This window comes from Dasypus novemcinctus, chromosome 1, assembly GCF_030445035.2.
Source record: "Dasypus novemcinctus isolate mDasNov1 chromosome 1, mDasNov1.1.hap2, whole genome shotgun sequence".
In the NCBI taxonomy this organism is placed as follows: Eukaryota; Metazoa; Chordata; class Mammalia; order Cingulata; family Dasypodidae; genus Dasypus; species Dasypus novemcinctus.
Window position 1 is genome coordinate 103,099,619 of NC_080673.1, and position 10,967 is coordinate 103,110,585.

At 39.9% G+C, this 10,967-nt stretch overlaps 1 pseudogene; it reads left to right on the top strand.

The window, feature by feature from the left end:
* The window catches only part of LOC101420314 (all-trans-retinol dehydrogenase [NAD(+)] ADH1B-like), a 28,591-nt pseudogene that overhangs the window by 5,340 nt on the left and 12,284 nt on the right, over positions 1-10,967 (top strand).

Here is a 10,967-nt window from a genome sequence, read left to right on the forward strand (position 1 = left end):
TTTTCATATAGTGCCAATGAGTTTGCACATTAGGTAAGCTCCAGTCTCATGCCCTTCTGTTCCTGTCTATGTGCCACTCTGACTAGTGTGACAAACCCTCAGGGGACCATGCAGGACAACACCACCAGGTTCACCTGCAGAGGGAAGCCCATCCACCGCTTCATCACTGCAGAACCTTCTCTGAGCACACAGTGATGGGTGAGACTTCTGTGGTCTACAACCAATCCAATGTCCACAGAGAACATGTGGAATGGGTGTGGGAACGGTAGCCATGGGGGCTGCTGGGTGTGGGGAACAGGAGGAAGAGATGAGATGTGGAGGCGTTTTTGGGACGTGGAGTTGTCCTGGATAGTGCTTCACGGACAATTACGGGACACTGTAGACCCCCCCAGGGCCCACTGGATGGAACGTGAGAGAGTCTGGGCTATGATGTGGACCATTGACTATGGGCTGCAGTGATGCTCAGAGATGAACTTACCAGGTGCAATGGATGTGTCATGATGATGGGAGAGAGTGTTGCTGTGGGGGGGAGTGGGGGGTGGGGGCAGTGGGGTTGAATGGGACCTCATATTTTTTTTAATGTAATTTAAAATAATAATAATAAATAAATAATTAAAAAAAAAAAAAAAGATGGATGCCGCTGAGCCACTGGAGAAAGTCTGCCTCACTGGCTGTGCATTTTCTCCTGGTTATGGATCTGCAGTCAAAGTCGCCAAAGTAGGAATGACAACAATCAATAATTCCACATGTACTCAGATTGTCAAAAACATTTTTCCCCAGGAATCATGGATAATTCCTCCAAATTAAGTGACAGCTTTCCTCCTACCACATAAGAACACTGATGTATTCTGTAGAATTTGGGGTGTGATTATGGGTAAAATGTGGCCCCAACAGGAACTGAAAGCATGTCCTAAAAAATTCAGCAGATTATCAGAGAAGAACAAGCTGTTGATACTTAAACAGGGTGGACTGAGATTTCCAATTACTTCTTGATAAGGATCAACGGTTGACACTTTATCCAGCTTAGACTGTTGCTAACAATCATTACTTAATACATTCTTGTCCTTTCTGAAAATAAAGCTCACCCCAGGTTCCACATGTGCCATGTTTGGCCTTGGAGGAGTCGGCTGGTCTGCTGTTATCAGCTGAAAGGCAGCTGGAGCAGCCAACATCATTGGGGTGGATATCAACAAAAGCAAATTTGTAAAGGCCAAAGAGCTGGGGGCCACTGAGTGCATCAGCCCTCAGGACTTCAAGAAACCCATCCATGAGGTGCTGAAGGAATGACTGGGAGTGGTGTGGACTTTTCATTTGAAGCCACTGGTCAGATTGACACCGTGGTAGGTACATTACATACTTTACTTCATGCCAAACTTTGACCAAATGTAATAATGAACAAATTATTACATAAAAAAAACATTTAGCCACCTGGCTAAGGGTTAAACTCAGTTAATTTTACATCGTGTTATAATAAAACACTCTTTTCAATCTTGAAGTGCTTACATTATCTTTGGAATGCTCATAATATTACTTTCAAATAAATATAAATATCATCTATAGTGATGGCTCCATCTCTCCAGCTACATTCCACCTAACCAGAATTCTCTAGAACCTATTGACAAAGTTGACGTTCCCTAGGAGGCTCCAGCAGCATTCTTGCTCTGGAGCAGCACCCTGGGAGTAAGGATCTTTGTAATATCCCACAATATCCCACTGACAACTGAACTTCCAAGAGAATCCAGCTTTTGTAAGATGGCTATTTGTTTCCTTGGGATCTTTTTCTATTGTTTTTCTTCTGTATTCTCACATGGTCTTAGATCCATGACTTTATTTGATGATACCAAATGTCTGATAATCACCGATTCTGTGGATCTTTGATCTTCTAAATCATACTCTAAGCCCAAAGATCAAGAAGTCCACATTCCTGTGGAATCCTAAACCATTTTCTCTCTAAAGAATGTACTCAAAACTTGACTGGAGGACAAGACCTTCTGGATTGTCTTTTGAGATTTTACAATAATAAGTGAAGATTAAAGTAAAACCAATATACATTTTTGGGAGATAAAAATAACATGTACAAAATATACAATTTAGAATGACAATGAAGTAAGGATCCACTAAAAAGAAGTGCATCAATTGGACTAGAGGCAAATTTTAATGATGCAATTAATGAAACATCTTGTATATCATCAAAATACCTAATCTAAGTACAAGGTCCAAAGTACCTAATAGATTAATAAATAGGAAATGATTAACCACCTCATGGATGGCCTAAGACTCATATGATGATGAAACATTACACTTTTTGAGGAACTGACTTCATCTATTTTTAAATGAAGTTTGCCTCCTTAATACATTTTAAGAAAAAAAGTGTGCACACACAATTATATCCATAAGTCTCTCACCCAAAAATATTTTCTGTGTATTCCCTATGGTCACAGCTACTAACATAGGCAAAAAGGTGAACAGAGACCAAAAATAAAATCTGTCCTTAATGCACTCAAAATCTAGGCTGATACTATATGAATTTTTGTAGTGTATCATGAATATAAACTATCAGAGAACCTATTTTCACAATGCTAAAATTAATTTCATTCCAGCTTGAGGCCCTGTCATGCTGTCACGAGGCATTTGGTGTAAGTGTCATTATAGGGGGGCCTCCAGCTTCCCCAAACCTCTCCATGAACCCTGTTTTGCTGTTGACTGGATGTGCCTGGAAAGGGGCACTTTTTGGTGATATGTAGTTAAGCTTAATTGTTATTAATTATTATTAACCTCAGGTTTTGTTCTGTTTTACAAATGACAAGGTCAGGTTTTGAAAAACAATGTGGGTCAAAGATAAGGTAAAAAGTCCTGATGTATTATCGGTCTCCTAGCCAATAGATGTGGAACTAGTGCAGACTGAACATCGCAAGACACAATTTCTGATATCCCAATTAACTAGCTAGAAACTATAGCAGAACTTCTTTAGATACTGGTGGCTGTGATATGTACTGAAATATCCCACGGGACTGACAAAATCCGTAGCAATAGTCCATTTCCGCACACTTTGCCCAAATTTAGACAACTGATAAATTGGCCCCCTGCATTTGAGCATAATCATCTGTACTAGAATTTCTCTGTGAGAGAGCTGACAATTACGGGCCCTAATTTAAGGGGATTAAGCAACAACAAAAAAAGGAAAATTGTTGCAAAAGGAGATTAAAGCACACGATCTCTAATTAACCCCAGTAATAGCAGCCTAGGGAATATAGCTCATTTTATACACTTTAATTTTTTTTTTCTCTTTTTTTTTTATTGACTTTGTAATAATATTACATTAAAAATATATATATATGAGGTCCCATTCAACCCTACCACCCCCACCCCCACCTCTCCCCTCCCCCCAGCAACACTCCTTCCCATCATCATGACACATCCATTGCATTTGGCAAGTATATCTTTGGGCACCTCTGCACCTCATGGTCAATGGTCCACATCATGACCCATACTCTCTCCCATTCCATCCAGTGGGCCCTGTGAGGATTTACAATGTCCGGTGATTGCCCCTGAAGCACCATCCAGGGCAGCTCCATGTCCCAAAGACGCTTCCACCTCTCATCTCTTCCTGCCTTTCCCCATACACATCAGCCATCATGTCCACTTTTCTCAATCCAATGCCACCTTTTCTATGTGGACATTGGATTGGTTGTGTCCATTGCACCTCTATGTCAAGAGGAGGCTCAGATTCCACATGGATGCTGGATGCAATCCTCCCACTTTCAGTTGTAATCACTCTAGGCTCCATGGTGTGGTGGTTGTCCTTCTTCAACTCCATCTTAGCTGACTGTGGTGAGCCCAATAAGTCAGATTGTAGGTGCTGGAGTCTGTTGAGGCTCAGGACCTGGCTATCACATTGTCAGTCCAGAGATTCAAATCCCCTAAATATATCTTAAACCCCAACACTAACTGCACCTCCAGCACATTAGCATGAAAGTCTTATGAAGAGAGATCCCATCTGAGTCCAGATTCATCACACATAAACACCAGTTCCAAAGAGGGGCCATCTGACTTGGTAGTTAACCCCATCGGCCATGACCATAACTCCCATGGGTCTCTTTAGCCCTTGAAGGAATCGATATCTGGGGTTGTATCTGCTTTATCTGTCTCTCAGACTCTGCTCAGTTGTGCATAAGGGCAATCCTTCTGACAGCCTCCAGACTCTTTTTTAGAGACTCGTAGCCATATAAACTCATTTCTCCTTTCCATTCCCCCTTACATGAGGTCAAACAGCATTTTAAAGTCATGTTATTTTATGTAGACAGGGATATTCCGCTGATCCGCGTTGAACCTTCCGTATAAGGTCATTTTCCAGTTGCATCATCAGTTGGTAGTTGATAGTGGTCCCTCGGTGCCAGGGAGGCTCATCCCCGGGTGTCATGTCCCATGCTGGGGGGAAGGCATTGCATTTACATGCTGAGTTTGGCTTCGAGACTGGCCACATTTGAGTAACATGAAGGCTGACAGGAGGAAATTCCCAGGCACAATGCTGCTCTAGGCCTTGTTCTTATTTTAGGCTTATCAGCTCACAAGCATAGTCATTAGCATCAGGGGCTCACTGTTGAAACCTCACTCCCTCCCGGTCCCCGCCGCTGCACCTGGGAGACTCGCTGCTCCCCTAGGGACCACGACAGAGCACCACTGGCCAGGAACCCAGTACCCCCCCTGCTGTGGTTTTTAATTGTTGCCACTATGAGTGTATCCAAACATTGCCATGCACCCTGGACATATGTTCTGTACAGCTCCCTGTCAGCCATATATCCCCTGTCAATGGTATCCCATACCAGTATTCCTCCATTGCCTTTGTTGAACCACTCTGTGATCCAGAACTCCCTGAAATTTGAAGCCCAATATAATGTCAGGGTCCCTTACTAGGAAATGGCATATAGCGATGGGTTTAAAGGTTAGATAAAGAATACGTGTTGACTTGGAAAAAATTCTACATCCTATCTTCCCCCCCCCCCCTAATTATTGAGCTTCTCTTCACAGGAGCCCTAGACCACAGCAATGCATATATTATAGTATACAGCACTCCCATACATCCACCACAAAACCTTTTCCCTTCCACAGCGATATTCTTACACCCTATTCACATCATATTTACTTAATGTGATGTACAGAGTCTGAGACAATAGCTTTCAAACAAGGTGACATCTGTGCTTACATTGTGGTGCATACTTTAGGATACACAGTTTTTTACATTTTTAGTTATCCTATGTTTTACATTATGGTTTACATTATCAGTCTGTCATCTCCTATATGTTATGGTGTAATATTACATGTTTTATATCCATCCTTGTGTACTCTCACGAAACTCCTCTCTTACCCCCCATTTACCTTGGTTACACACATTTAACGTCCATTTTCCCTTCCACCTTGGTGCCCACAGTGACAGCCAACCTCCGTTTCCCGAGGAGCCACTTCCAGATATAGATGGAATAGTGTTCAGGGTCTAACTTGCTCAACTACCCCAATGCCCTAGGAGCCACCCTTTCTTTCGAGGGATACAGTTCCCTCTATTTGATGGCATTGGTCCTCCCCAGGATGTGGGTCCACCCCCACTCTCACTACTTGGGTTTCTACCCCATGGTGTCACCCACTCTGGCAGAATGAGCATTTAGACATTCCCCAGGAGCCCGTCCTGCATCAGACCCTCCCCTCCGAGCATTCTAAACAGGTAACCCTCTTTATTATATTTTGATATGATTTTCTCGGCATTTTACTCTCCACCGACACCTGACCCTCTCCTGTGTTCATATGCTACCCCTCCCTCCCCCCACTTTTGGGCAATGTTACCCATCCGCCCATCCCCAGCCTCCCTCAAACCCGCAAAGCCCCAACCAAAGGCAACCCCTTGCCCCCCCTTTTATCTCTTCTTTGTGTTCATACTTACCACCATCTCGTCTTAAATTCCACCCCTGCAGACATCGGCTCACATCCTTCCTCCACCCTCCGATTTCCTGTAAGCCTATCGTTCAGTCTCTTGCTATCTAGGGCAGCTTGGTTATTTCAAATCATTGAGGTCATGTAGTATTTGTCCTTCAATGTCTGAGTTGCTTCACTCAACATAAGGTTCTCAAGATTCATTCATGTTATCACATGTGTTTGTAGTGTGTTTGTTCTTACAGCCGAGTAGTATTCCATTGTGTGTATATACGACATTTTATTGATCCACTCATCTGTTGATGGGCATTTGGGTTGATTCCAACTTTTGGCTATAGTGAAAATTGCTGCTATGAACATTGGTGTACATATATCTGTTTGCGTCCTTGTTTTCAGTTCTGCTGGGTATATACCCAGCAGTGGTATTGCTGGGTTCATATGGCAAATCTATGGCTAGTTTTTTGAGAAACCGCCATACTGTCCTCCAGAATGGTTGGATCCTTCTGCATTCCCACCAGCAGTGGATGAGTGTTCCCCTTTCTTCACATCCTCTCCAGCACTTGTATTCTTCTGTTTTTTTCATAGCTGCCAATCTTATGGGTGTAAGATGGTATCTCATTGTGGTTTTGATTTGCATTTCCCTGATAGCTAGAGATTTGGAACATTTTTTCATGTGCTTTTTTGCCATTTGTATTTCTTCTTTGGAGAAGAGTCTGTTTAAGTCTTTTTCCCATTTTTTAAATGGGTTGTTTATCTTTTTATTTTCAAGATATAGGAGTTCTTTATATATGCAAGTTATAAGTTTCTTATCAGATATATGGTTGCCAAATATTTTCTCCCACTGTGTGGGCTCCCTTTTTACTTTCTTGACAAACTCCTTTGAGGTGCAAAAGGCTTTAATTTTGAGGAAGTCCCATTTATCTATAGTTCTTTTGCTGCTCGTGCTTTTGGTGAGATATTCATAAATCCATTTCCTATTACAAGGTCCTGTAAATGTTTCCCTACACTGCTTTCTAAGGTTTTTATGGTCTTGGCTCTTATATTTAGGTCTTTGATCCATCTTGAGTTGATCTTTGTATAAGGTGTGAGATGGTAATCCTCTTTCATTCTTCTACATATGGCTATCCAGTTCTCCAGACACCATTTGTTGAATAGGCCACCTCTCTCCCAGTTGAGAGGGTTTGGTGGCTTTATCGAATATTATGTCGCTATATTATGTGAGGTTCTATATCAGAGCTTTCAATTCGATTCCATTGGTCTATGTGTCTCTCCTTATGCCAATACCATGCTGTTTTCACCACCGTAGCTTTGTAGTATGTTTTGAAGTCAGGTAGTGTGATTCCTCCAATTTTGTTTTTCTTTTTCAGTATGTCTTTGGCTATTCAGGGTCTCTTTCCTTTCCAAAATAAATTTCATAGTTAGTTTTCCTAGTTCCTTAAAGAAGGCTGTGTTGATTTTTATTGGGATTGCATTGAATGTGTATATCAGTTTTGGTAGGATAGACATCTTAATAATGTTCAGTCTTCCTATCCATGAACAAGGAATATTCTTCCATTTATTTAGGTCTTCTTTGATTTCCTTGAACAATCTTGTATAGTTCTCGGTGTATAAGTTCTTTACCTCTTTAGTTAAATTTATTCCTAAGTATTTGATTTTTTTATTTAATATTGTGAATGGTATTTGTTTCTTGATTTCCTCCTGATCTTGCTCATTATTGGTGTACAGAAATGCTACTGATTTTTGCGCATTGATCTTATAACCTGCAACTTTACTAAACTCATTTATGAGTTCTAGAATCTTTGTTGTAGACCTCTCAGGGTTTTCTATGTATAGGATCATGTCATCTGCAAATAATGACATTTTGACTTCTTCCTTTCCAATTTGAATGCCTTTTATTTCTGGTTCTTGCCTCAGTGCTCGAGCAAGTACTTCTAAGACAATGTTAAATAGGAGCGGAGACAGTGGGCATCCTTGTCTTGTTCCTGAGTTTAGAGGGAAGGAGTCTAGAATTTCTCCATTGTACACAATATTGGCTTTAGGTTTTTCATATATACTCTTTTATCATGTTCAAAAAATTTCTTTGTATTCCAATCTTTTGGAGTGTTTTTATCAAGAAAGGGTGCTGTATTTTGTCAAATGCTTTTTCTGCATCAATAGATATAATCATGTGATTTTTTTCCTTCAATCTGTTTATATGGTGTATTTACGTTGATTGATTTTCTTATGTTGAACCATCCTTGCATACCTGGGATGAATCCCACTTGGTCGTGGTGTATAATTCGTTTAATGTGTTGTTGAATACGATTAGCAAGTATTTTTGTTAAGTATTTTTGCGTCTAGGTTCATTAGAGAAATTGGTCTGTAATTTTCCTTTCTTGTGATGTCTTTGTTTGGCTTTGGTACTAGGGTAATGTTGGCATCATAGAAGGAGTTGGGTAATGTTCTTTCTGTTTTGATTTTTTGGAATAGTTTCAGCAGGATTGGTGTCAGTTCTTTCCGGAATGTTTTGTAGAATTCACCTGTGAAGCCATCTGGCCCTGGGCTCTTCTTAGTTGGGAGATTTTTAATAACTGATTCTATCTCTCTGCTTGTGATTGGTTTGTTAAGATCATCAATTTCTTCTTTTGTCAATATGGGCTGCTTATGTGTTTCTAGGAATTTGTCCATTTCCTCTAGATTGTCATTTTTTGTTGGAATATAGTTTTTCAAAATATCCTCTTATGATAGTCTTTATTTCTGTGGGGTCAGTGGTGATATTGCCTTTCTCATTTCTTATTTTGTGTATTTGCATCTTCTCTCTTTTTTTCTTTGTTAGTGTCGCTAAAGGTTTGTCAATTTTGTTAATCTTCTCAAAAAACCAGCTCTTGGTCTTGTTTATCTGTTCAAGTGCTTTCTTATTTTCTATTTCATTTAGTTCTGCTCTTATCTTTGTTATTTCCTTCCTTCTTCTTCCTGTTGGGTTACTTTGTTGTTGTTTTTCTAATTCCTCAAATGTGCAGTTAGATTCTTCAATTTTCTGCTCTTTCTTCTTTTGATATATGAATTTATGGCTATAAATTTCCTCTCAGTACTGCTTTTGCTGCATCCCATAAATTTTGGTATGTTGTGTTATCATTATCATTTGTTTCAAGGTAGTCATTGATTTCTTTTGAGATTTCCTCTTTGACCCACTGTTTTTCTAAGAGTGTGCTGTTTAATTTCCAAATGTCGTGTGAAGTCTGGGCTTCTGTCCCTTGCAAATTTCCAGCTTGACTCCACTGTGGTCAGAGATATTGTTTTGTATGATTTCAATCTTTCTGAACTCAGTTAAGCCTTTCTTTGTGGCCTAGCATATGTCTATCTTGGAGAATGTTCCATGTGCGTTGAGAAAAATGCTATATCCTGCTGTGTTTGGGTGTAATGATCTATATATGTCTATTAGATCCAGCTCTTCTAATATACTGTTCAAATGTTTTGTTTCTTTAGTGATTCTCTTTTGAGATGTTCTGTCCAGAGTTGATAGTGGTGTATTAAAATCCCCCACTATAATTGTAGATGCATCTATTCTTTCACTTAGTTTTTCCAGCGTTTGCCTCACATATTTAGAGGCGCCCTTGTTAGGAGCATAAATATTTATGATTGTTCGATCTTCTTGACAAATTGTCCCTTTCACTAAAATATAGTATCCTTCTTTGTCTCTCACAATTGTTTCGCATTTAAAGTCTATTTTGTCTGATATTAATATAGCTACTCCTGCCTTTTTTTGGTTGTTGTTTGCTTGTATGATTGTTTTCCAGCCATTCACTTTCAATCTCCATGAGTCTCTGGGTCTAAGATGTGTCTCTTGTAGGCAGCATATAGATGGGTCGTATTTCCTTATCCAGTGTCCCAGTCTGAATCTTTTGATAGGTGAGTTTAATCCGTTGACATTCAGTGTTATTACGTTTAGAGAGTTATTTATGGTAGCCATATTTTGGTTGGATTTGTGTTTGTTATATTTTGTTTGTATTATTTTATTTTCCCCTTCTATTTTTGTCTTTCTTGTTGCTTTTACACTCTCCTCCATCTCTGGCTGTCCTGTTTTTTCCTTTCTTCCTGCAGAATTCCCTTAAGAATTTCTTGAAGGGGAGGTTTCTTGTTGATATACTCTTTCAGTTTCTGTTTATCTGTGAATATTTTGAACTCTCCATCATTTTTGAATGCTAGTTTAGCTGGATAGAGTATTCTTGGTTGGAAATTTTTTTCCTTTAGTACCTTGACTATATCATACCACTGCCTTCTTGCCTCCATCGTTTCAGATGAGAAATCAGCACTTAATCTTATGGAGCTTCCCTTGTATGTGATGGTTTTCTTTTCTCTTGCTGCTTTTAGAATTTTTTCTTTGTCTTGAGCATTGGATAATTTGACAAGTATATGTCTTGGGGTGGGCCTGTTGGGGTTTATGACCAGTGGAGTGCGCTGTGCTTCTTGGATATGTACATCTGTCTCTTTCAGTAGATTTGGGAAGTTTTCATTCATTATTTCCTGCAACACTCCTTCTGACCCCTTTCCCTTCTCTTCTCCTTCTGGAATGCCTATAATACGTATGTTTGAGCGTTTTGCGTTATCATCAGGTCCCTAAGTCCTATCTGGATTTTTTCTACCTTTTTATTGACCACTTCTACTATCTGTTTGATTTCCAATGCACTGTCTTCCACATCACTAATTCTCTGCTCTGCCTCTTCTAGTCTGCTGATATTTGCTGCAAGTGTATTTTTGATTTCTTGAATTGTGGTGTTCATTTCCATCATATCTGTTATTTTTTTGCGCATGTCTGCAATTTCCCCTCCAAGTGTTGTCTTCACGCTGTTAACCTCTTTCATTACTTCATCAAATTTGTTGGTGATAAATGTTCTGAGATCTTTCATTGCTTGTGCGAAGTCCTGCCCCCCTTCCTGATTTTCAGTTTGTTGACTGGATTCAGCCATGTTTTCCTGATTACTGGTTGGTTTGTAGATTTTTGTTGCTGTCTTGTCAACATTTTTTCTTGACGGGTTTAATCAGTTCCTTAGCTTCTTTGTCTAGTC